This window comes from Phragmites australis, chromosome 19, assembly GCF_958298935.1.
Source record: "Phragmites australis chromosome 19, lpPhrAust1.1, whole genome shotgun sequence".
Taxonomy (NCBI): domain Eukaryota; kingdom Viridiplantae; phylum Streptophyta; class Magnoliopsida; order Poales; family Poaceae; genus Phragmites; species Phragmites australis.
In genome coordinates, this window is record NC_084939.1 from 7,623,941 (window position 1) to 7,651,807 (window position 27,867).

Below are 27,867 nucleotides of genomic sequence, written 5' to 3' on the forward strand. Positions count from 1 at the left end.
ATAAATAGCCGAACCTCCTTACGGTGAAGCATCGCTCATTTCTCATATCTCTCAAGTGCAATGTCTTTCTCAGCTCCATCGAGCCCACCAAAGAAATATTGGGGGACTACCATACCTGAAGGTCTCGAACCACCAATGTGCTTCTGTGGTGACCTTTGTAAGCTCCGCGAGTCGCAGGACATCTCATACACCTATGGGCTGCACTTCTTCATTTGTGCCAACTACGAGTATGACAAGCCTCGCCATGCAACAACTGGTTATCGACCGGTACGGTAACAGATATCCGCCTCATCTCTTCCGATTACGCACCCTCTTTTACTAACCGCTCATCTTGTTCCATTTGTTCAGTCCCCTCCACCGCTCTGTGATTTTATTCAGTGGCTCGACAATGAGCAAAATGACTCACAGAAGCTGTGGGTCGACATAAACATGAGGTGGAGAAGGGAAGCGTACGCACGTCGGGAGTACGAGCAACAGCAAGAGGAACTTCGCCTCAAGCGGGAGGAAGAAGAGCGCATGAGGAAGGCGGCGCACGACCGTACCGTAGCTCAGGCTCGAGAGGCTAAGAGGGAAAGGAAGCGGGAGAGAGGCCGCCGTGCTAAGGCGGCAGGTCCCGATGCCCTCCGAAAGGGAAAGTATCCTAGATGCACGCAGTAGAGAGTACCTAATGTAACCCGACATACTTTTCCTCCCTAAGGCATGTTATGATTAGGATCGGCGCACTAATAAGTAGGTCTTAGTGTGAACCGTACATGCCACCTTTGTTTCCTCATCGTGTCGTAGCGGTTACAATGTATTGTAATGTTTTCACCCTGTGTTTAATACTATGTTTGTCCTCGTTGGCACCCCATACCCACGTAAAATGCTGCAACTACTAATTACTGATTTTTTCTCCCGTTATTACATAACCTACTCCAAATTTAAATTCTTAATTTCCTTACACCCCTTCCTTTTTTATTTCTTTAATTAAAAAAAATACATTTTTAGAGGATAAAATGAAAAAAAATATTTTTAGAGGAAAAAATGCCCCTAACCGCCCCCTCAGGGCCCGTAACCACCCTCTCAGAGGGCTGCAGGCGCCTAGTTTTGCAAATATCTTCGCCGGAAATCTATTTATTTAAATTTTAATTAAAAAAATATAAAAATAAAAAAAGACTACAATCGTGCCCTATATTAAGGCCTAGTTAAATCCATAAATAGTACCGAGCCAAACTAGCCTGTTTGTGCTCATGCTGGGCCATACTTAGACTGGACCGTGCTCTATTGTGCTTGAATGAGTCCAAAATAGCACAACGCAAGTCGCAGCTCTTACTACTTGATTAAAACATCAACTATGTATGTTGCATGGCCCTTGAAGTGATGTGCATGCACGTGATTATGAAATAAAAAATGCGGCTACTTGTTTGGCGAATTGGTTCGGCTGGAGGACATGCGTGGGCTAGGGATGCATCGGCTGATGGTTGCATGTGGGTTCGGTCCTGGTACTGTGCGGCAGCCGGACAGGTCTGTGGAGCTCGGTTTCGGCGCTTTCGGCAGTGCATGCAGGAGTCTTGTCAGGGGTCGATCGGACGGCTGGTGGTCAACAGGAGCTGCATGCGGACGTCAGAGTCCGGATCGGCTGGTATGGCCGGGTCCAGTGCAGTTCTGTGAGTTCGAGGTTGGTCTGAGTCAGGCTCGAGAGCTGGCGCGTATGACGTTCATACTCGTACTAGGGCAGGTGTGGGAAACCGATTTCGTCCTTGACTCGGGGAGCACGCCGGGATATGAAAGGAAAGCGTCGGCAGCAGATTTGAACGGAGAAGAACGCGGAGGTAACCAGAGAAGGAAAAGGTCCACGGATTGCAAAGGAATTTGCAATCAGCTGTTTGCGGACCGTTGCTTGTGCCGGTTGATGGCGAATGGCAGACGACAATCGAGTGGGTTGGTTTCGTCATGTGTAAGCGGCGTGACAGTTGACGGGGCTTGAGAACGGTGTATCATGCACCAGCGGTGTATGAGGTGGCGTGCACATGGTACGGTGTATGTGTGGCAGTGCGTCCAGGCGGGGCGCAGGGATGAGCGTGCGGAAGCGCATTCAGCACACATGAGTCACACGTGAGCGGGATTCGACGGCCTACGACAACATGCAGATAACGTTGATGGCGTCTAAATTCGAGGTGACAAGATTTGATGGGACTGGCAATTTCGGGCTTTGGCAGACAAGGGTGAAGGACATGTTGGTACAACAGGGTATCCTGAAGGCTTTGCAGGTAACGAAGCCGGCCACGGTAGATGATGGCAAGTGGCAGAAGATGCAAGCACAAGCGGCAGTGACAATCAGGTTATGTCTCACCGATCAAATCATGTATTATGTCATGGATGAATCATCACCTAAGAAAATTTGGGATAAATTGGCTGATTAATTCATGTCCAAGGCACTCGGAAGCTGTATCTGAAGTAAAAATTGTACAGGCTGAAGATGCAAGAGGGGTTAGATCTTGCTGAGAACGTAAACATCTTCAATCAAGCTGTCGCTGATCTTGTGAAGGTGGAGGTGACAATTGATGATGAAGAGAAGACGATTATTCTTTTGTGTTCCTTGCCAAGGTCTTATGAGCACTTGGTCACAACACTGACGTATGGCAAAGAGGTAGTCAAAATGGATGATATTCTTACGACGTTGTTTGCTAACGAACAAAGGAAGAGGAGCAATGCTGGTGAGAGTTCATCTGGAGATGCTTTAAATGCAGGGATAATCGAGGCTGGGAGACTAACAGGAAAAAGAAGAAGAAGGGCCACAATGCTATAAATGCAAGTATTGGTGACATGTGAGGAGAGGTTGTCCGAAACTGAAGAAGGATGTGGAAAATGTTGTGGTTTACAAGAAAGATGACTTGGATAGCGATGGCGATCTTGTTCTCGTGCTATCAACTAAAAAGTTTTATGGTTAAGTGTGGCGGTTAGATTTGTCAAGTTCATATCACGCAACATCTAACAAAGAGTTGTTGTCTTCATACTTTGAATGTGACTTTGGTCTTGCTCGCTTGGGAGATGACATGGTTTCCGTGTTATTGGAGTTGGTAATGTCAAACTGAAGATATATGATGGACAAGAAGTGCTACTTAAGGGTGTGCGGCATGTGCCGGGACTTAGAACGAATCTAATATCCCTTGGAATTTTGTATGGAGAAGGTTGGTTGTATTAGGCGATACTAGATAAGAAGACCTTGAAGGTGATGCAGGATAGTAAGACTGTGATGATAGGTGAGAAGATGGGAGGTCATCAATACAAGCTGAAAGGTGAAGTCATGGAGGTGGGAGCTGTAAATTTTGTGGAATATGTTCCTGGTAGTTAGGTATCCTTGTTGGGCTGTTCAGGATGAGTAGCGGCGATAGACAGCTCAAGTCTAGGTACATGGAGGTTCGCACATGAAAGACTCAAATTGACGTGCATATTCGCCCAAGGTTGAGTTTGTTGGGATATGTGTCGAATATGGGTACATGGTTGGTTACAGATAGACTTGGGTTGTAACTAGGTGGGATTAGGAATAGAGTTGTAGTTAGACTCTTAATTTCGGGCCTTTAAATAGAAGACATCACCGTTGTAATTATAGATCAATAGAAATAGTTGGGGAGGAGTGCCTATAGTCATACCCCGAGGATGTAGGCATGTTGGCCGAACCTCATTAAAAAATATCGTGTCTTGTGTGTTGATCTTCTACTTGACTTGATCTCGGTGATACTTCCACTTAAACCCTAACACGCAGCAATGGCTGGCAGCCTATCACTGCCGTGGCAGATGCTGTCGATGGGGAGCAATGAGGTCATGGGTTACTGCACGACGGTCGCCAGTGACAGCCCCAAGCCTGGGCTGTTCCACTCTATGTACCCACACAACCACTCAGGATCGCACGTTCGTTCTCTTTTTGTTACGCATTTGAATGATGCATCCACATGACTTGTAATCACTTGACCGATATGAGGCATGGATGCAAGACTATGGGCAGCGAGCACACGGTGAAGCGGCTACGTCTATCCCGGGTGCTGACGGTGCCGGAGGGCACCATCATGCTGGAGGCGTGTCGGCAGATGGCAGCGCGCAGGGCCGATGCCGTGCTCCTCATCGACTCCAACGCCTTGCTCTGTGACATCCTCACCAACAAGGTCCCTTGTTCTTCTCGTGTATGTTCTTTCACATAATTCCTAGTCAATCGCAAATTTCCAATTGGTAGCCATTCCTAATTTCCTATGCAACCATCACAATTCATAAGACCAAGGGAGCGTGTTATGTCACGTCTATACATACATGACATTGCTACGAGGGTGATCGCACGTGAGCTCAAGATCATTGAGACTTCGTGTCACAGTCCTCGTCGATCCATCACTCAAATCACACACATATGAGAACTCAGTTCAACCAAATCAGGAGCTCACACCAACACACGAGTCAACACACAATCTAGGTACAATGGAATTCAGGATGGGAAGAGCAATTAGACTGGGAAGGAGAGAGCAGGAGACTCAGAAGGGAGAAGGAGAGATCAGCAGCAGAGGGGCTGGGATCAGAGAAGAGCTCCGGGGAAGGAAGAAGACCCGAGGAGGAAGAAGGCAAGTTTGTTCTGTATTTTTCGACGCCTTCCGTCCATGCCATCTGCCCCTTTTATTGTGGTCTCTCCCGGACAGCTTGGTCCACACAGTAGCTAAGTCTGTGACATTCTCCTCCCCTTAAGAATCGCCTTGTCCCCAATTCGATGAAATGGACCACCATTATCCCAGGGCAGCTGCAACACTTTCTTGATGCCAAAAGTGAATCGTCCATCACCAAGCTCTCCCTTGATTGCAGCTTCCCACAGGTGTTGCACCACTGCCTAGACCCATGAGCTCACTTCCAAGTGATTCTTCCGAACAACTAGTGCGATTGTCTTGAACAATAGAGAAGTTCCTGGTTGCTGAAGAAGTGATGCTGAAGAAACTACAATCCTCAACTTCAACTAAACAAGAGGGAAAACTTCAACTGAATTTTTGAACGAGCTGAGAAGTTTGCACTGAAACTGAATCCAAGCACCCCTTGTCTCTCTTATCAATCGTACTCAAGCACAATTGCCATACCAAACACTCCCAACTTCTGCCCTTTAGTCCATGGCTGTAATTCCTCCCGATCAATCCATGCAATCCCAATTTGAAGCACTGTAGTCCCAAACCCTGCAATCAGCATCCTGAAAATTCCTTCAACCCTCTTGACAGCAAAGCCCAAGACAAGCACGGATGAGAGTGACTTGATTATGTCCTTGGAGTCCCCAGGATCCCAGCTGGTCGACTCCTTCCCAAACTCATCCAGCCACCATGGCATTCTTGCCTCTGGAACACTTAAAGCATGTACATGAGCAATGGTGTATTTGGGTCACAAGTAAAACCTACGGCTGTCATAGCACCGCTCTAATGTGCATTGTGCAAGAAATCCAACAAACTTTCTCCACTCTTCCATTGCATTGTGCCACCCACCATCAACACAAGAGTAAGAGCAAGTAGGTCACCTGGATGTGCCATCGTCTCCACAAAATGATTGAACTACCATATCCAGGGAGGTCTCATCCATAGCCTGCTTCTCTTCTAAGAAGATAGCTTGTCAATCGGGTACCACTGCACCAGGAAAGCCATACAAATCACCTCTCACTTCCTGTGTCCATTGTTCCAGCTTGTTCAAGACACCAATACTCACGACACATTCTGAGGGCTGAACATACCACCTTGTTCCAGCTTCTATGAGCAAAACTAGTGTCCCATGATTACTCTTGACTGATCTCATAAGTATGGCCACCTTGGAGGTCTCCTTTTCCCTCACGAGATCAGAATTGGTTGTCTACCCTTGCGACCATGCACATATCAGATCCAATTGTGTGATACCTAGATTTAATGTGTCAACCTCCCATAGCTGTGGAGCAACCAACTGATGCAGGAGTTCACGGAAGGCGCAACAGTGAATGGGGTTGGAGTCGCATAGGGTGTCGTTGATAGCAAGCAAATTAGCTTCTAGCGACACCAGCTTCAGTAGAGACTTGTTGACGTGATTCATCGCTGTGTCGACATCGCGACTGTGCTAGTATACTTTGGTGAGGACGGCGTACCCAAGGAAACTGTCCCCCCGCAGTTTCTCATGCTGCTTCGTGCCTAGCAAGTCCACCAGCTGCGGCAACATGGAGAATATGTTGTCATTGGCCTTCATCTTTGTCACGTCCCGAAACTGTAATCACATAATTAAGTATAATCATACTTCATAAGCATTATATTTAATTTTGTGTAATTTTTGTTTTGGACCGCTAGAGCATTTTGTTTAGAGTCAATCAGTTGAGAGAAAGCAATTCGGAGAGAAAAGAATAGAATTTGTAGTTAAAACGAGCATCTTTTTCTAGCATGTGGGGCTCACATGGGTGACCAACCACTCCCTCTCTCCCTTGGACAGCAGTCCCACCTGCTCCCTCTCTCTCTTCCTCACTCCCCCATGCTCTCTCCAACCGACCAAGGCAAGGGAGCAGCTACTCCCTCCCTCCCCTCAAGCTCTCTCTCTCTCTCTCTCTCGAATCCGCCTTCTAGAAGCCAAATCGAGGTATACATGCATGTTACTTAGCTCCTAAGCTCCTCAACCATCCAATTCATTTTTATTTTTCTAAAGGATTCGAGCCAGTTTTGATGTCTTTTGGTGTTCTTGGTTGAAGCACGAGGAGTACCGGCATTCTTCCTCTTCTCGAGCTTTTCCACCTTCCACTGACAGCCACCAACCTCGGTAAAGCATCTTAGGTGAGTCTCCTAGGCTCCCATTGCAAGAATATGTGGTTTGGTTGGTTGAAATCCGAGTTTGGAGCTTCAGTTGCAAAGTTGTGAAGTGCCTCATGTTCTTGAGCCTTGGAACAAATTTGAGGATTTTGGATAAGTTTTAATCTAGAAAATCGAGTTGCTAGTTAGTGAGTGAGGTCTAGACCTTATGAACTAGTGAAAAACCATTTCTCCTTGGATCGAGGAAGCTTGCAAATGAAATATGCCATTTTTCCCGTGAAAATACCTCTTTGCAGCAACCCAGATAGTCTGGGTTAAACTCGGAGGTTCCGGGTAGCCCAGGGAAAACCCTGTTGTTTTGTACTCAGAAATCGTTAGGGCTTAGGGTGCATTTTGGGTCTAGAAACCCTTGTATAGTGTGTATGCATGTCTATGTACGATAGATTTAACATGCGAATCAAATCGACCGAGGAAAGTCATTAAAAAGTTCAAGTCTGCCCAACCCGGATATTTCGGGTTAAACCTAGAGGGTCCTGGTATTTCGTGGTGCTTTTAACTGAGCAACCTCTCTCGGAGCCTCACCCGGACATTCCGATCTCACCTGGTAGTGATAAACTATGCTTTATGTATGTTTGCATGGGAATGAGTCGAGTGTCGGGTTGATATGGGTAGAACCTATGTCGATGTATTATCTTTCCCTTGTATTATTGGTAACCTGTATCCTTGTAGCCTTGATAATATTGTTGGTGTCTAACTTAAGAGTCCCTCGAAATGCTTAGAAATGCATCGATCTTTTGATAGAATTCGAGCGGTGGTTCAATTCCCGTTCACGAGTTGAGAGCTTACTTACTTGTTCACAAAGGATACAACTAAGATGCTGGGATGTTTGAATGTGAGGATGAGGTGAGATGTGGGTGGTGCTAGGGGTAGGTCGGGAAAGGACTCGGATGCCATAGACCGTTTGCATTGGTTAAGCACCGTCCGTTGGTGTTGTTGACTTTAGCACATCCCGTATTCACCGCATCCTGCAGGGTGTAAAATCAATTTGAATTGCTGCGCTCTCGGTCATGAGCATGCTTTTGTCCTTTCGCATCGGTCGTAGAGTCACGATTGTGGGTTGATGCGGTTGAGGGGTTATGTTCAATTATGCTAATATGGTTCCAATTACTTCCATGTTCATGATGTTGGTTGCATGGTAGAATGTTACTTTTAGTATAGTATAGTTGCTCACATATTTATGTCAAACTGCTTTCCCATATGAATCTACTTTACCCTATGGCCATTTTCTTGCTAACATCTAAATGCATAATCCTTGGAGTTGAGTTATCTATAAGTACCTAATATGGATTAAGTTTTGTGAGTACCTTTGTACTCACGTTGCTCTTTTAGGTACTACCGAAGTGGATGAGTTGGTCTTTGGCTACATCACGCCCGCCGATATGGGTGGCAGGCATGAGTAGGAAACTACTCAGAGATTGTGCTTTTGTGATGGAGCCTAAGGGCATATGGTTGCATCCTCCTTTTGTTGTTTATAGCTTTTGCTTCTGCTGCATAGTTTCTCTTTGTCTAGCGATTGATTAGTTTTAGTATCCTCCTAGCTCTTTTGCTATAAATTATGAGAATTTATAAATGCTTAAGAACTTCTAATATAAGCTTAATTACTTGCTCTTTATTAAGCTATGTTGTGATGTTAAATGTTGGTAAGGCATGTGTTCTGATTTTGGGCACAAAACATGTGTCGATATTACCGGGATGATATTTGGGTTAATCGTTGAAGTTGTGATTATGTAAATGATCGATTTAGTGATTAATTATAATATTATTTGGATGTTTCCTCACAATCTTAAGCGGGAGAAGCACGCGCCGGTTGTCCTGGTACAGCTGGTGATAGGTGAACCAGTCGTCGATGTGTGAGGTGAGGTCGCAGGCCGCGAGTTGGAGCCTGTACGCCATGCTGAGCATATGCTGCCACTCGTAGAGGTTGTTACAGGTGAGCGTGCCAATGAGGTGAGCATCCTTGTCATCATAGCCAACGAGGCTGCAAAGCGAGAGAATGAAGTTCGTGAGGTGGTGATCGAGGCCAATGAGATCGATGAACCAGCACAACTCCTACTCGTTGGAGTAGTCACACACCCAAGTGAACGCCCTTCCTTACTTACTGGGCCAGATCCCACCTAGGTCGAAATGGTACCCAGCAACAAAGTCCACCTCGAGCAGCTTGGGGTTGGAGCAGACAATGGTGGGCTCATGGAAGACGGGCGGAATGATGAATACCCCTTTAGCGAGTAGATCCTTCGTATCCTTCACTCGTTCTTTTGGGCACCACGACACAGGCCAATAAGGTAGTGGTAGCGAGGGTGTGACACGCTATAATGGAGGCGAAGGTCCGTAGAGGTAGGTAGCCACAATAGCGTCGGGCCTGAGCACAGACGAGGATGCGGCCATGTAGCACCCAGTTTTAAGGGAACAAGACCAGATACAACACATGTATGCTAGGATCAAGTTTTCATACATGCACTACATCATCATTGTATCATCACAATACCATTATTATAATAACGTTGTTAACTTATAACAAAGGACCTGAGGGTCTAAAAGAAAATACAGCGGAAAAAGAGAGCTTCAGCGCCAGAGGGTCTTCCATCTTCCATAGGTGTCAACTGGGGGCACACCAGCCTAGAACAGGAGCTCCAGGTCGAAGTCGTCCTCATCGAAGGATGCAGCTTCATTGACGGCTTCTGAACAGGAAAGGGATGCAAGAAAGGGGACTATGGGTGTGAGTACAATAATGTACTCCGCAAGTGTAGGAAAGTATGATATAGGGCTTAAATCAAGTAAAGGTTAGACACTAGTTAATGGCACTAAGCAACCTTAACCTATCACTTCAACAACAGACTTCCTATTTACTAAGTGTGAAAATACAACTATAACAAGAAGGATAACTCATCGGATTCCATCCGACTACCAAGACTCACCAGGTAATTCCATTACTTGGATACCCGACTAATCATACCAAAACTCTTATCCCAACTAATCAAGAAGAAGTCCAAGCCCGCTCTTGACCGTGAGCACGGCTGATCGATCAGTTTGACACTCTGCAGAGTTTGCACAGCTGTCCCCATGAGTTGTGATTCCCGTGTTGTTTCACACTTCCGGGGTGTGGAGTTGGGGTCTCACTATAAAGCCTTTACAAAGCTCCCACTAACTTGCAAGCATCCACTGAGGTTTCACCGCTAACAGTGATTTCATCACTGCAGAAGCCCCCTTTTACACCACATAGTTGTCTACTGGTGCCCATAGAATCGATGGGTGGCTAATTAATTGACCAAACCATACCCATATAAGCCTTGTGGTTTTGCGGTTTAGCCAGGTTACATGCTTCAAGAACTGGTCCTTAGGGTCCCACACAAGAACAACCACAAATCAACTGTGCATTACCCGCACACGTGCATTCCAGCACCATCATCACACAAACATCATGTTAGGATCCCTATACTATGTTGCTACAAAAGTACCATACCCGGTTCTTGTGGCATAGGTGTTAGTGACATGGGAACCAGGGGTCCCCGAGTCCCGAGGCCAGGACAGTAGAGTGCCACGTGGCACCCTCCCTCGGGGATTATCTCCCCGAGGTCCGAGAAGACCAAGTTCTGGTAGAGGGTGCTCGAGACCATGAACAGTGGTCCCTGAGTACCCGAGTTCCCCGATGACCCAAGAAGGCCAAGTTCCGGGAGAGGGTGCAAGGGGCCATGAACAGTGGTCCCCGAGCACCCGAGTTCCCCGATAACAAGAGAAGTCATAGTTCCGGGAGAGGGTGCTCGGGGCCATGAACAGTGGTCTCCGAGCACCAGAGTTCCCCGAGGATCAAGAAAAGGCATATCCGAGAGAGAGTGCTCGGGGCTATAAATAGTAGTCCCCGAGCACTCGCAATTCCCTGAGGACCAAGAAAGGGCATATCCGGGAGAGAGTGCTCGGGGCTATGAATAGTAGTCCCCGAACACTCATAGTTTCCCGAGGACCAAGGAAGAGCATATTCGGGAGAGAGTGCTCGGGGCTGTGAACAGTAGTCCCCAAGCACTCACAGTTCCCCGAGGACCTGAGAAGTCCTTCACCGGTGGTCCCCTCAGGGGCTCAGTGGTGAGGTGCCAATTGATGAGAGGCCCGATGCTACATTTAAGAGGGCGCGTGGCCTGTCAGTTCCAACCACTCCCCCCACGCCTGCTGTCAGTCCCTGCCACGGTCTGGCAGGGAGGCGTGGGGACATTTAATGCGTGGGTCCCATCGCGCGTCATCCGGCGTGCCTCGGGATAACGTCGTAGGGGTCGAGGCATATCGCCTGTCGCCCTGCTGTGTCAGGCTCGCTCTGACTGGGTGGGCACGCGAGGCTGCTCGGTGGCTGCCCGATGGGCCCTCCCCGCTGCACCCGCTGAAAAGCGGGATAATGACGATAGGATCGGACGGGGGCGCGTTTTCAACCCTCCCCGTAACATCAAGCTACAGCCCATGATAGTTGCTTTCCATTTATGATGCCTTGGAACTCCCGCCACCCTTTCTGGGCATGCTACCAGCCCCGACGGGGTATAAAAGAGGGGCGGGCTCCCTGGAGAAGGAGGACTGGGAAAAAACTCAAAAGACAACTCTGGAACTCGGAGAAGATCAAGACACACAGAAGACAAGCCGACGAAGAACAAGAAGCACGAAGCTCTAGACTTAGATAAACATCCTTGTAACACAAGAGATCCTCAGAGAGGCATTCCCTGAGCATTTATAACATACACACATGAGTAGGGTATTACGCTCCGTACGGCCCGAACCTGTCTAAAATCCCCTGAGCAATTATTTCCTCCTGCATCCGATCATCCATCCCACCTGCATCTCATTTACTCCCATTTATTTCACGTACGAAGTGGATTCAGAATCATCCCCCCGGTCGAATCTCAAAGGGGGTCCCTCCAGATCCCCGTTTGTGGAGTTCATCCTCCGACAATAGGCATTAGTCAAGATTAATATTTACCCAACTATGACAACACTAGCACAACTACTCATCATTACCCATGATTCATCAATCGCGACATGGATAATCATACAGAATCTAGTAAACCCTAACATGAGATTCCAATGTAGACAAGTACGCAATGAAAGATAAACAACTACATAAATATCCAAAAATAGGAGCAAGATATTCAAGGACACTTGCCTTCAGCTGAGGGTTTCTCAAAGTCTTCAAAGGCTTGATCTTGTATGTTCCCAAACTGATCACCAACTAATGACACACCGGAAAAGTATACAAGGAAACTACTGAAAATACTACACCAAACAGTACATAAACTAGGTAAAAACCCTATAAAAAGATTCTACATGTCTCTACGAACATTTGAGCATGAAAATCACCCAAATTGGTGCTACAAGCAAAAAGTTATAAGCTTTTGAAGTTCCAGGGGCTATTCTGCAAATTTTACTTAATTTTTGAGAATAAACCGATTTGTTTTTATACTGAAAATCTTATTTATGATGTCATAAATCAAAACAGAATTATTTTTAATTAAAAAATGCATGGACCACTGTTTGGAGGCTGGTCCATGGTCCATGGTGCGCCAATTACACAAAATGAAGGGGTACACGATCTCGGCCGTTTGATCAAGATCGGATGGCTCAGAGGCGAAGGGGGCAGATCGGGTGGCGCTGGACATGACCGACGGTGGCGCATGGCTGGAACCTCACTGGAGAAGCACGAAAAGAAGCATATGGCCACGGAATTGAACGGGGAAAAGCACAAATGAATAGGAGGGCACGAGGAGTCTCACCACGTGCTTCTCGATGGCGGAGAGGGATTGTGGGAGGCCGGCGACGGAGAGGGGCGGTCTGGTGGAGCTCAAGCTCGGTGCAGGCGGTGCTTCGGGACTCAGGCGACATCGAGAAGCGACCAGGAGTCTCTCTGTTCTCTCTGGAGACCCTGCGATGCCGTAGAGGGGAGACATGAAGATAGAGGGTCTCGACCATGCAAAAATGAGCGGCGGCGGAGCTCTTTACTGGCGTCAGGGAAGAAAGACACGACGATGATGCAAGAGCGAGGGAGACAGGGCAATAACGGCTGGACGGGGTGTAGAACGGGCACATGATGCTAGGGAAGGTCTTAAATAGGGAGGAGGGGGCTCGGGGAGGGAGATCGACATAGCTGAAGCCGTTTCCAAACCGGTGGCCACCTTCCATAAATCATTGTAAAGAGAGGGGAAAGAAGGGGAAAGAGCCCAGGCGATTTCCATGCGGTGCGTAAAGGAGGGGAGGGGATCGCGGGCACGACCCTGAATCCAGAGAGAAACGGCTCGGGGAGGCGCCTATCGGTGGATGAACACCGCAAGCGGGGATCCTGAGGGACCCCCTTTTGAGATTCGGCCGGGGGCCTGATTCTGGATCTACCTCGTACGTGGGATTAATGCGAGTGTATGGGATCTAGGCGGGACGGATGATCGTCGGATAGCAGGAGTAAATGCACAAGGGATTTAGACAGGTTCGGGTCGCACGGAGCGTAATACCCTACTCCTTTGTGTCTGATGTGCTATTAATGCTCTTGGAATGCCTTTCTCTGGGTCTCTGTGTTATAAGGTTTTTTGGTCTATCTAACAAGTCTTGAGCTTCGGTCTTCAAGTGTCGGTCTCTCTGGACTTGCTGAACTTCTAACTTAGCTTCTCTCTGAGTCTTGCCTTTTTCACCTTAGCTTGAACTTGTCTTTCTACGAAGTGCTCCCCCCCCCCTTTTATCCTACCGGGAGGGAGGCTCGGCATGCCCAGAACGGGGGCACAAGTTTCTGTAAGCCATAAATGGAAAGCAACTATTATGGGTCTACAGTTTGATGTTACAGGGGTTGAAAATGCGCCCTTCGGTCGGTCCCGTCGGTCTTTACGCCCCAACTTTAGTAGGTGCAGGGGGCCCACGGGCAGCCGCTGAATATCCCTGCATGCCCGTCCGGTCAGAGTAGATCTGACACGGTTTGACGCGGCAGGGCGACAGGCGATACGCCTCGAGCCCATCGACGATATCTTCAAGCCGTCTTCCTTTATGGGCCCCACAGGGTGACGTGCGATGGGACCCGTCGCATTAATTGTCCCTATGCTTTCCTGCCAGGTGGTGGCAGGGACTGACGTACTCAGTACGACAGGCGGGGGGGGGGACGGGAGTGGTTGGATGTGACGGGCCACGCTCCCTCTTAAATGCAGCATCGGGCTTCCATCGATTGATACCTCACCATGGAGCCCCTGCAGGGTCCACCGGCAAGGGGCTTCTCAGGTCCTCGGGGAACTTTGGGTACTCGGGGACCAACTGTTCTTGGCCCCGAGCACCCCCTTCCGGGCCTGGTTCTTCTCGGGTCCTCGGGGAACTCTGGATACTCGGGGACCAACTGTTCATGGCCCCGAGCACCCCCTCTCGGATCCTCGGGGAACTCTGGGTACTCAGGGACCAACTGTTCTTGGCCCCTAGCACCCCTCCCAGAACTGTCTTTTCTCGGGCCCTCGGGGAGATGGTCCCTGAGGGATGGCGTCACGTGACATTGTGCTGTTCTGGCCTCGGGACTCGAGGACCCCCGGTTCCCATACCGCCGACAGCGTCGGATTTGAATGGCTGGTGGGAATTGGGGGTGATATTGATGGGGGAGAGAGGAGGAAGAAGGAGAGCTGAATGGGCAGCTCGGTAGCTCTAGCCAGGCCCGTTAGCAGAGAGACGGGCAGGAGGGGGCGGCTTGGGCGCGGGGGAGCCGGCTCGGTCAGGCGGGCTTGACCTAAGAGAAGGGAGGGGAAGGAGAATGGGCCATGGCCCAAGTGGGTGAGAGAGAAGGCGACCTGGAAACAAAAGAAGGGGAGGGGAAAAAGGGATTTCGGCTGGATTAGAGAGAGAAGTCGGCCTGGATCGGTTTTGCAAAATTAAAATGGCTTTTGTATTTATATTTTGTACCATTTTCGAAAGAGGTTTAAACGAGCACTTTCTAGCGAACTTTTGCAAACATTTTTCACGTATAAAATCCTATTGTAACTACTGCAGCATGAATGAAAAAACTTAACTATAATCTATGAAAAATTTAAATTTAGAAAATAATTTCTTTCTATTTGATAAAAATTACAACTTCTATTTAATTCTCGTAAAATTGTAAACTATTAAAAAATTAAAAATTTAGGATGTTATAGACCACGGTGGTGGACATGGATGTGGTGGCAGAGCCCAGCACAGCAGCGGACATGGCCTCCTTGTGTGACATGACACAGTGGGCAATGACCAAGGGAGATGTCACCGAGGAGGGCGCTTGTGCAATTAGACTAGGAAGGAGAGAGCAGGAGACTAGGAAGGGAGAAGGAGAGAGCAGCAGCAGAGGGGCTGAGATCAGAGAAGATCTCTGGGCAAGGAAGAAGACGTGAGGAGGAAGAAGGCAAGTTTGTTCTATATTCTTTGATGCTTTCCGTCCAGGCCGTCTGCCCTTTTTGTGGTGGCCTCTCGCTGATGGCTTGGTCCACACAGTAGCGAGAGAGCGACAACCGAGCCCACCTGGCAGTAGCCAAGTCGGCGACACGCTAGTGTGGAAGGTGATGATGGGGCACCCAGTCTTCGTCCTCTCTGACACGCTCGCCGTCGAGGCACTGCAGAAGATGGTCCAAGGTCGATCGAGCATCCTCTTCGATCCCGGCCGAATCCATCCATCCTGGGGAGATTTGTACCAATACTCAATAGTGTCTTCTTGCATGTTAATCTCAGGAAAGTTCAGGCATCTGCAGGTGGTGGATAACGGCGATGTGGTCGCCAAGCTCGACATCGCCTACTATGACGCCATCACCAGTACGGTGAGGGCGTCCAAGAAGGGGAAGGCGGCGATCGCCAACGTGGCTGATGGTGACGACAAGTTTGCCACTGTTGAAGCTCTCAAGGAGCAAATGTTCAGACCGTGCTTGTCCGCAATTGCGAATGCAAACTGCGAACCCTGCCATGGATGATTTTACACAGGTTTCTGCAGAATATGCTAACTCTCTCAATTCAGTTCTGGCAGCAACTAAGAAGTTGGTTGATTCAAATGCGAGCTCGGTCGTCCTGGCTATGGGGGCTGGGGAACATGGCTCAGGGCATCCTGACGTGCGTGAGATTGCTGGCTGCATTGCTCTATGTTGTGTCAACTAAACTTGTCTGGATTCATTAGTTTCTTATCCTCTTTGTTTATCATCATGTATGCCAGTTGAGGGGATATCTTGATGCGCGTAATTGCCAAGAACCTCCCTTCAGACTCGACCCCGGTTGAGATAGTAAGTACATTTGACTTTTATACACCAACCAGTTTGTCCATGCGGTAGGTCAAGCTACTTATTAAGGTTAAGAAGTAGCAATTCATGTGATGCAAACTCCAGGTGATGACTGATGACTCCTGAACCTGAATGCGCCACGGTTGACATGCCTATACTCGACGCCCTATGGACTATGCAAGAGCACAAATTCTTGCATCTTCCGGTGATGGACAGAGGTACAACATGTTAGAAAAAAGATCAGAACAACCTGCATATTGTGATGCATATATGGTCATCTTCTCATTTCATATTTCGCACTTTGTATGTTCTTGAAAAAAAAAAGACATTCTGCTTATTGTTGCATATGGCTCCATTGTTTTGATTCTTGATGCGATCGATATCACACATGCAGCTATCTCCATCGTAAGTTGTGTTCATCCATGTGTCATGCTAATTGCATGTTATCCAGTGAAAGACAGACAGGTTCAGATTAAAGATATGTCTCCTGCTGATTGCGCAATGGGACAGGTTGAAAGCAGTGGTGACGGAGTTGGGAACGATGATGCAGAGATCTCCATGATTCAGAGGTTCTGGGACTCTGCCATGGCCTTGGGCCCCCTGGATGGCAAGACAGACACCCAGTCCTAGATGAGGTTACTTAACTCCTGAATTTTTGTTGTTCTACTAGAGCACAAGTCACAAGTTTTCAATGAGTTTGTATGCTTTTTGCTCAATATCTTTGATTAATCAATGAGGCATCGAGGTCCTAGATAATGTCTAAAGTTCACCACGAGGGGGCTAGCGGGTTCTCAATATGCTTGCTTTAAAGTGAATTAAAAATCTCTGATTTCAATATGCTGAGATGTAATGCACCGTAATGGAGCGATGTGAGGGGCGACGTGAGGGGCGACGCGACGGCGGTCTGCGATGGCTTACTCTAGCGCCGCGGCCGCGGTCATCTTCTCCGACGAGTGGGTCACACTGCTCTGTCCTCCCTTGTCTCGCTCCTGAGGGGGAGGTTGGCGAGCCTCCTCCACTTGCTCTCTCCTCTCGCCATGGGCTCGTGTCGCAGCTCGTCGACTTCCGGTACGCCGGCATGCCCGTCTGCGACAACAACAAGTTCGTCGGATCTTCCGGCGGAGATGTTAACCCAAGTGGGCTGCAAGGAGGAACGAGACAAGAGGAGGAGCAACGCGACGCTGGGTTTTGCCCGCGCCGTCTCTGTCCTTCCACGACATGTGGTCCGCTCTCTGCTTTTGCGACTGAGGGGGACGTCGACGATGATACTTCTCTTGATCTCTCTCCTCATCATGAGCATGATTCTCATTCCGAATGCATTCGCTCGGCCCTGCTTGCCGGTTTCGGCGTCGACAAGGCTACAGCTTTCGCCGACGAGAAGTTGGCGGCTAAATCTCGTTCAGAGTCACAGCCGGAGCCAATGTGTGACCAGAACCTCATCGATGAGTTCTGGACGGTGCTTGGCTACCCTACTCTGGCATCTCGATGGTGGGAACGGCGTGGTGGTTCGGATTCGGTCCCGCCCCCGGCCATCGAGGTTAGTAGTTCGGTTAAGAAGGTCGTAAAACCTCCACGGACATACGGCAGGGAAGCCAGCCAGCAAACTACTGGTAATGGCGGAACCATTTCGCTCCCAAGGAGGAAGAAACGCGACGATCGTGAGGTTCGGCCAGGGCGCGGTTTGGTGATCCAGTCCTGGAAGGGACCATTACCTCGCCGCCGTCCGCCGCCCATGGTAATGCTGGCGGATTTCTTGCCGCCGGTGTTAGCAGTTTCGCCGGACACTCCGGCACCAGCTACTAATGTTGCGGATCCAAACCGTAATCATAGTGCTATTCAAATTTCGAATACCTGCAGTGATTATAGTCCGACACATATGTTACGTTCTGGCCACTCATTTGGAAGCTCACGCATTGATCTGATATGCCATATACGGCCCGTCAATCACGTGCGATACCTGCCCACGCAGCTGCCACAACACCCGACCCCATCCTGTCCCGATCGCCCATCATACGTCGCCATGGCTGCGAGACCCCCTCAGCGAGGACAGCAGCATGCGGCCATGCAGCGGGGGGCAAACGTTGCACACGATTGACAGGACTCTCAATATTCAAATACTGCTCGCGGTGGTGCTCACGCCTACGGCGGCGGAGGGAATCGGCGGCGGGGTTTCCAGGGATACGCTAGGCCGCATCCAGGTGCCCTAGGACGCAGACGCGTGCCACCGCCACAGGCCGCTCCTGCACAGCACCGCAAGACTCCTCCGGCTCAACCTCGCGCGGCTCCGTCTGCCTCGGCGCGTGCTGATCATCAACCTCAGGTGCCGGAGGGGGATGCCGGAGCTCCTAAGGCGAAGAAGCCTCGCCCCCCGCACTGCTATAGATGCAAATGCAACGGCCACTTGGCGGATTCGTGCAAGGCTGATCTGAATTGCATTATTTGCAACAAGAAAGATGCACATCTGTCTGCAAAGTGTCCGATTCTTAAGATGCCGAAGCCGAACGCCACTCTTTTCGGCTTTGGAACTGCAAAACTTGGCTTTCTCCAAGTTCCTGAGTTCGACTACAAGTTGGAGGCGCCTATCCCTGCTCCCACAACCCTGGTCACCATCTCAGGGGGCCAAATCTCAGCGGATGTTGTGCAAACAGAGCTTGCACAACGAATTCGGCCTGACTGGAATTGGGAGGCTCCGCCTCACGGGGATAACTCCTTCCTTGTCACGTTCCCGTCAGAGGAGGAATTGAGGAGGATGGACGATGTTGAATTCCGCCTCAAGACTCATGCAGTCTCTCTTACGATTGCTGAGTGGAAGACGACGGAGGATATCTCACCCGCGTATGAGCTTGATTACGTGTGGGTGCATGTCTCTGGGGTACCTCATGCTTACCGCCATTATCTGGGTTTCTGGGCCCTTGGCACTGTCATAGGTGCCACACAGGAGGTGGATATGCTGACTTTCCGGCACAAAGGTGTCATCCGTATCAAGGTTGGGGTGCTTGATCGAGAACTCCTCCCTCTTGAGACTGATGTTGTCTTTGGTGGTGTGGGGTATGAACTCACCTTCAAGATCGAGGCGGAAGACTTCCAGCCGGTCGTGCTTGATATTGCAAACCCTACGGAACGTGATGACAATGGTGTTGCGGCCGAAGATTCTTTGAGTGGCCGCAACACCGATGCCCAGGCGACGAAGCGCCAGAAGAATACGACGTCAAAAAGCTCGCAGGCTGGTCAGACTGCTGGACCTACGCCGATGCAGCTGCAAATCGCTGTCACTCCGTTCGGCACCAATCACCCAGTACCGGCAGCCAAACCTATCGTCTTGGATGCGGCCATCGGGACATTGCCTAGCTATGCTGTCACGCCTCCATGGGGAATTTTGCAGGCGCATTCACCACTGAGAAAGCAGCTGGTTGATGGCTTTGCGGCTTCTCTGGTGCCTGAGTACTTAGGTGTGCTAGCGGCAGCACAATATTCTGCTGATGCGTGCCTATCTTCTCCAAAGACGCCTTGTGCTCAGCTCTCTGTTGCTATTGCTGGTGATCAGCTTTCCACGCCTAGGACCTCATGAGCTATTGCCAACGCTCAGCTCTCTGTTAGTGATCAGCTATCTGTGCCTCAGGTGCTACTGGTGAAAAAATCGGTTACAGAGCTCCCAGGTCAATTGGCACCAGAGGCCCAGGAAGATGGTGAGGGGTCTAAAAAATTTCGTCCTCCTGTGATGACCGAGTCGGCCACTCAAAGGAGGTCGGATACTCTTCACCGTAGCAGCCATTGTAATGACTCTCCGAACGGTCTGGCAGCGGCGGACGAAGATACTTTGACCAAGGCAATGAAACGGCCTGCCGTCCGTAATCTGGATGCTCCAGTAATGGATATGTCGGTGGCTGACTTCAGCCAGTTACCACGCTCGACTACTCCCTCACGTGACACGCATTTAGGTACGCCACAACCTAAAGCCGCTATTTCATTTACTTCTTTATCTGATGATACTTTTACTTCCAATCTAGGTAAATTAGGTGTGTCAGTGGGTAGTTGTAGTAATGAGATAAATTTATCTATCAAAACCTTGAAACATATTGAGGTGGACAGAATGAAGGTGACACCTTCTTCTAAAAAAACAAAGATTATGACAAATAATGGTTTATCAAATGAGATGAATCCTTTTGATGGAAGTGATGATGAGGACACCGAACCTGATGGTGCCCTACTCGCTCACTTAGTCAAAGAGGTGTCTGAGGTCGATTGGGATGATGCGGAGTTAGGCACAAAAATTTGTGACCTTATGGCTACTGCTAGAAAATCTAAATCATCCTCTAGGAAAAAAGGTCAAAAGGACCCGAAAGGTAGCAGGCAATCCAGAAAATTTGATTCCCGATGAAAGGCGTTTTCTGGAATAGCAGAGGTCTCTCCGACTTGGCTAAATATCAATATGTTGCCGATGGCATTAGGGAACATAACTTGGATTTCGTAGCTATTTTAGAGTCAGGGAACAGTGATATGTCAAGAACAAATCTGGCTCGCCTCTCAGGTGGCGCAGATTTTGTTTGGCATTTTCTTCCTCCTCGTGGTAGGTCCGGAGGAATACTCCTTGGGATTAACGCAACCGTTCTAGATTTGTCTTTGATTGCGGATGGGGAATTTTTTTTTGTCAAATTTCACCTAAGCAGCAAGATAGACAAATTCAAATGGATCCTTATGGCAGTCTACAGTCCGGCGCAGGACGAATTCAAGTCTAGCTTCCTAGCAGAGTTAGTGCATACCTGTCAACAGAACTCTCTTCCAACGCTGATTGGCGGGGATTTCAATATCCTGAGGAGTAGTGCCGAGAAGAATAACAATAGATACAGTAACCGGTGGCCTTTTCTGTTCAATGCTGTCATTGATAGCTTTGATCTTAGAGAAATTGACCTAACGGGTCGGCAATTTACTTGGGCAAATTCCCTTCCAAATCCAACTTATGAAAAGTTAGATAGAGTTCTTATGACTACGGAATGGGAGTCCAAATATCCGCTGGTTTCTGTGCACGCTTTGGATAGAGGTGTTTCAGACCACACGCCCTTGTTGCTGGACACTGGAACGGCGGCTTTCCCAGGGAACCGAAAGAAGTTCAAATTAGAACTTGGCTGGCTCACTAGGGATGATTTTCACAATCGTGTGGTGGAAATTTGGAATAAGCCGGTAAAAGGCCGCAATCCTGCCCAAAGGTGGAATAACAAGATGAGCGCCCTACGCAGACATCTGCGTGGCTGGGCTGCTCATACTAGCGGTACTTATAAACATGAAAAATCCAGCTTGCAGTCCATTATAAATGATTTGGACATTGCTGCTGAGGTACGAGGCTTGACCGACGTTGAGAGAGATCGATTAGATCAATCCAGAGAGCGGCTAGCCAGACTTCTTCGTGAAGAAGAACTCAAGTGGCACCAACATGTGAAGGTGACGGACGTCTTGCTTGGTGATAACAATACCAGATATTTTCAGATGGTTGCCAATGGTAAACATAGGAAGAAACGAATCTTCTGCCTGGAACAAGATGGTCACAAAATTGAAGGCGAGGCAGCTCTGAAGGCCTTCATTACAAATTTCTACAAGAGATTGTTTGGGCCACCTGATGACAACTCCTTCTCTCTTGATGAGTCCAGGAATGAGGATGTCCCTCAGGTCTCAGAGGAGGAAAATGTTTTCCTTACGGCCCCTTTTTCGGAGAAGGAAGTACGGGATGCTGTGTTTGATATGGAACACAATAAAGTGCCTGGCCCGGATGAGTTTCCGGCAGAATTCTACCAGAAATTCTGGGATGTCATAAAGTTTGACTTGATGAATTTATTCCATGAATTACATGCGGGTGAACTGCCGTTGTTTAGCCTTAATTTTGGGGTGATAACACTTCTGCCGAAAATCAAAGAGGAAAACTGCATCCAGCAATATAGACCTATTTGTTTGCTGAACGTTAGTTTCAAGATTTTCACGAAGGTGGCCACCAATCGGATTAATTCCGTGGTGGATCAAGTGGTTGGTCCCACTCAAACTGCCTTCATGCGAGGACGAAATATCCTTAAGGGAGTTGTAATATTACATGAAACAATTCATGAGTTACATAGAAAAAAATTGAACGGGGTAATCTTCAAGGTTGATTTTGAAAAGGCTTATGATAAAGTCAAATGGCCCTTTCTGTTACAGACTCTTCGGATGAAAGGCTTCTCACCCAAGTGGATCTCTTGGATTGAGACTTTCATTTCGGGAGGTAGTGTAGCAATTAAGGTGAATGATGATGTTGGACCTTTTTTTTCAAACGAAAAAAAGGTCTTCGACAAGGCGATCCTCTTTCCCCGATTTTGTTCAATATTGTTGCTGATATGCTAGCCGTTCTTATTAAAAGAGCTAAAGCAGATGGGCAAATTTGTGGAGTAGTGCCTCATCTTATTGATGACAGTCTCTCTATTCTACAATATGCAGATGACACAATTCTCTTTATGGATCATGACCTGAAGAAAGCTCGCAACATGAAGCTATTGCTTTGTGCTTTTGAGCAACTATCAGGCCTTAAGATCAATTTTCAAAAGAGTGAATTGTTTTGCTTTGGCGATGCCCAAGGTATGAGTGAACAGTACACTGAACTCTTCGGGTGTGGCACTGGCAGCTTCCCCATGCGGTATTTAGGGGTTCCTATTCATTATAGGAAACTAAGGAATGCGGATTGGAATGGGGTTGTGGAACGGATCGAGAAGCGACTCAGTAGTTGGAAAGGAAAACACCTTTCAACAGGTGGACGACTGATACTGATTAATTCAGTTCTTAGTAGTCTGCCTATGTACATGATGTCCTTTTTTGCGGTACCGAAGGGGGTACTTAAAAAACTTGATTATCTCCGCTCAAGGTTCTATTGGCAAAGTGACGATCAAAAGAAAAAATACCGCCTTGCTAAATGGAACATTTTGTGCCGCCCGAGAGACCAAGGGGGTCTCGGAATCCATGATCTAAATACAAAGAATATTGCCTTACTCAGTAAATGGCTTTATAAGTTACTCACATCTGATGGAATGTGGCAACAACTGATACGCAACAAGTATCTGGGTTCAAAGCCTCTATCGCAAGTCCAGTGAAAAGCTGGGGACTCACACTTTTGGGCTAGCCTTATGAAAGCTGGGGACTTCTCCGCTTTGGAAGTTTCGCAATCAATGATGGTGCCCAGATCAGGTTTTGGGAGGATCAGTGGTTGGGAAATTCAACTATGTCGGAACAATATCCATACCTTTACAACATAGTAAGGAACAAACAGGATACTGTAGCGGAAGTCCTCCGAACCTTCCCTCCGAATGTTTCTTTTCGAAGGGACCTTATAGGTCCAAAATTAGCAGCGTGGAATGCATTACTTCCGCAAATTGCTAATATTGTGCTCAATCAAGTGCAAGATGAATTCCGCTGGAACTTAACCCAAAATGGGCTGTTCTCGGTGAAATCTCATTATCTTGCCTTAGTACATTGTGATATTCCCAATGTTAACAAACGCCTTTGGAAATTGAAGGTCCCACTTAAAGTCAAGATCTTCCTTTGGTACTTACGCTAAGGTGTAGTGCTGACGAAGGATAATCTGGTTAAGCGTAATTGGCAAGGCAGTACGAAGTGTTGCTTCTGTCACAAAGAGGAGACAATCAAACATCTATTTTTTGAATGTCGGCTTGCCCGTGTTGTGTGGTCTATCATACAAGTAGCTTCAGGACTTTTCCGACCTTGTAGTGTATATCATATGTTCGGTACTTGGCTATGGGGTATTAGAAAGGACTTGAAATCACAAGTCCTGCTGGGGCGGCTGCTACTTGCTGGTTGTTATGGTTATGCAGGAATGATATGATGTTTGATAAGTGAAATATTAATTCTCCTTTGCAGATTATCTACCAATGTACTCACTAGTTTCGTACCTGGGTCATCTTACAGAGTCCAGCTTCTCTTTTGATATGGTTGCACAGGCGTGTCAACAGTTGGAGCAGGTGGTCAGGGAGTTTTTTACCCAGGAGTTTGGGTGGCGGTCTAGTCGGAGAATTGGCGCACTTTAGCAACTCCTGTCTCCTTTTATGATAAACTTTTATGATGTTTTCTTTTTTCCTATTTTGGCTGTGTGCATCTTAGTTATACAGAGGCCAGGAGTGTTCTCAGCTCGATTGTATCATCTTGATGTATTTGACTGAGTCCAGTAAAAGCTTCCATTATGGAAAAAACGAGAGGGCTAGCGGCAGCGAGGCGTCCTTCCTGTCATCTGGCTTTCGATCTGGCTTGCCTTGGCTTTGAAAGGACCAATTGCTGGACGCGGTGCACTGGATCCGGCAGGCGGTTGGGCTCCTCTGCGGCCTGCTCTGGGGAGCCGTCCCCCTCGTCGGCGCCGTCTGGATCGCGCTGTGAGTTCCCGAACCTCACGTCTTCTAAGCTCCCCAATCCAGTCCCGCCTTGTAGATTTGTAGCTTTCTTTCGGTAATCTTGCATCTTCGGTAGTCTGAGATGCCCATTTGCACTGGTGAAGACTAGTAGATTACTGCTACTAGTACTCGAATGCCAATTTGCAGGCACATAACACATTCCTACAGGAATGAGTAAAGGGCCTGGCAACTCGGCGCAACCAATGTTAAATTGAGTGATGATATATTAGAACTTGCGCAACCAATGTTAAATTGAGTGATAGTATATTAGAACTTAGGAGCAGTGTTACCTGGATACTCATGTCCAAATTTTTTTGCAGAATCCGGCACCCCAAATCCGACACCCATGTAGGATTCCGAGTTGTATTTCGCGTATCCAAATTTTCTTTGTCGAATCGGACACCTAAATCCAAGTCGGATTCTAACATCTGTATCTGTGTCCAGATAACACTGCTTAGGAGAGTGATCAATTTCTCAATGTTATTGACTCAGGGAGGGGTGATTTCACCAGTGTTGGTGAATGTTGAGTGGTCAGATGTGCGGTCGAAACTGTTGTTTCCATTTTTAATTGCGTGTTGAATCTGGTTAACTGGACATTAGCAGAATTCACCGGTTAACTATGTAGAATGGTGGATTTTGGCTACTGTCGCTACCCACAATGCTGATTCCAAAGATTAGTAGATTAATCTTCTTACTTTGTCTCTCTGATTCTTTTGTTTCCGCTTGAACGTTTTGAGTTGCATTAGGTGAGAAATACGAAAAGATGATCTATTTCGAAAGAAATTTGTTGAGGTGTCTATTCACCCACTCTTTAGTTGTCATTCTCGGTCCTACATCCGGTGATGGACAGAGGTACAACATGTTAGGAAAAAAGATCAGAACAACCTGCATATTGTGATGCATATATGGCCATCTTGTCATTTGATATTCCACACTTTGTATGTTCTTGAAAAAAAAAGACATTCTGCTTATTGTTGCAGATGGCTCCATTGTTTTGATTCTCGATGTGATCGATATCACACATGCAGCTATCTCCATCGTAAGTTGTGTTCATCCATGTGTCATGCTAATTGCATGTTATCCAGTGAAAGACAGACAAGTTCAGATTAAAGATATGTCTCCTGCTGATTGCGCAATGGGACAGGTTGAGAGCAGTGGTGACGGAGTTGGGGACGATGACACAGCGATCTCCATGATCCAGAGGCTCTGGGACTCTGCCATGGCCTTGGGGCCCCTGGATGGCGAGACAAACACCCTGTCCTAGATGAGGTTGCTCAACTCCTGAATTTTTGCTGTTCTACTAGAGCACAAGTCACAAGTTTTCAATGCGTTTGTATGCTTTTTGCTCAATATCTTTGATTAATCAATGAGGCATCAAGGTCCTAGATAATGTTTGAAGTTCACCACGAGGGGGCTAGCGGTAGCGAGGCGTCCTTCCTGTCATCGTTCTCATTCAAGCTCCAGATTAGACGAGGACGGATGCACCGGTTTAGCTGTGTTACTACCAATTATGCTGCTAATTTTGCCATTTTCAGCACTGTAACTTCTGGTGAGTAATATAACACTGTAGCATTCCTGACAAACTGAAACTTAGCTGCAGAGGTGCAAAGTTTGACGCCGCTAGTCACCTGCATCCTCTAGAGGCTCGGCACTAACATCGACCCAGACTGCCTGGCTCAAATTTTGGTACATAATTGGCCAATGCTAACATCTACTTCCCACAACACAGATAATTTGTCGAACTTCAAGAAGCCAGTGATCGAGTTGCAATTGCTGTGTGCAGTACGAAGATGAGGACCAGGACAAGGTAGTGCTCGCGTCGGACGACGACCTTGCGGCCGCGGTGGACCACGCGAGGATGGCGGATGGAAGGTACGCACGCTCGACCATGGCTCAGCGGTTCCATTTGAACCAAGTCGCCGCTCTGCTCTGTTCTGGTTTCTGACGTTGTGTGCTATTTTTTTAGGGCTTGAGGCTGTTCCTGGACTACTCCGGCACCACCGGTGTCACGGTCTGGGACTCCCGGTTGCCAAGTGGGCCATGCCCTCACGTTGATGCTGTCAAGTGGGGCCAAGTGCTCGGTGAGGCATCTACAAAAGGGAGCCAAGGCCAGCGGATGAGGACATCGGAGATCAAATAGAACACTCTCTCTTCTTCCCAGGATCTCTTCTTCTTCTATTCCCCAACCTCCCTGTTGTTCTTCTACACCCAGTCCCCTTCTCCTCTTCCCAGACTATTTGTTCTTCCCAACCTAAACTCCTCTTCTCTCATTGTACCCGGATTGAGTGATGACTCGAGTTTGGCTAACTACTGATTCGGTTGAATTGAGTGCTAATTGATGTGTGAATCAGTTGCTTGTCTAGTGGCATCATGACAATTGGTATCAGAACTCGTCGATCCCCGAAACTATGGTTCGGAGGCCATGGATTTCATTGGTGGAGTTCGTGGTGGAAGCGCTTGCCACTCGTTCAGTAAAATGCTGAATTGGCTAGACACCACCCCGAGCCGTTTTCTTCACGTCACCATCAACCAGGTGCGGTACCCAATGATCGAGGAAGTGCTGCACGCAGTCTATGACGTCTGCGGGGCGACAACGGTGCAAGTGCTCACGTCAACGACCATGTGGCATGTTGAGGCTATCGTAGGGTTCTAGACAAGGTAGGGAGCGGAGACAGGCATAACAAGCCACCCGCGAACACAACATCTATGACGACTGCTGTGCCTTGGACATCCAACGCGTTCACCTTCTTCCCGGCATTAGCAACCACCCTGGTGAGTTGGCATACTCCACTAAGGCCTTGGTCACGACAACCTTAGTGACGTCTGCTTGCCATCATCTACCTATGGCCACCGCTGTGCCAGCACCAGCCACTTGCGCGCCGACCTTTGATAGCACGCCCACATCGACCACCACATCGACCACCACCGCGATATCCACAACCATCAGTCACACAGACAAGTCCACGCTCGGCATCGACCTCAACACATCTATCGTGCACCAGGGTCTTCCGGAGTCGTCCACACCAGCGGCGGTGACCGACCTCGCACCGACATCCGCTACACCACTCATAATTTCGCTGTTGATTCTTGCGGAGATTGCCGAGAGGATGGCAACGTTACAGGTATCCATGACAGCACTATTGGTGTTGACGCGCTCGCTGGCGGCCAAGACAAGTTCACTGAATGCAACACCTGCCTCAAATTTGGCTACTACCGCATCTCCATCTTCCCCAACTTCTTCCCTCAACAGGACAAAGGATCTCTCTTCCTTGGTGCTTGGCCAACTACCAGCAGACTGGGACGATCTCACAGAGGGGGAGGCGGTTCACTTCCACGTCAAAGAGCCGGCTCCCAGACTGGCGCTGCTGCCACTATGTGGCATGCCTTCTAGTGAGACGGTGCGTCTACCTTACACCGCCACATCCTCAGCTG

The 27,867-nt window shown here is 48.3% G+C and overlaps 1 pseudogene; it reads left to right on the forward strand.

The window, feature by feature from the left end:
• The first annotated feature begins 3,747 nt into the window (after nucleotides 1–3,747).
• LOC133900165 (CBS domain-containing protein CBSCBSPB5-like) lies at nucleotides 3,748–26,575 on the forward strand (annotated as a pseudogene).
• Nucleotides 26,576–27,867: the final 1,292 nt, after the last annotated feature.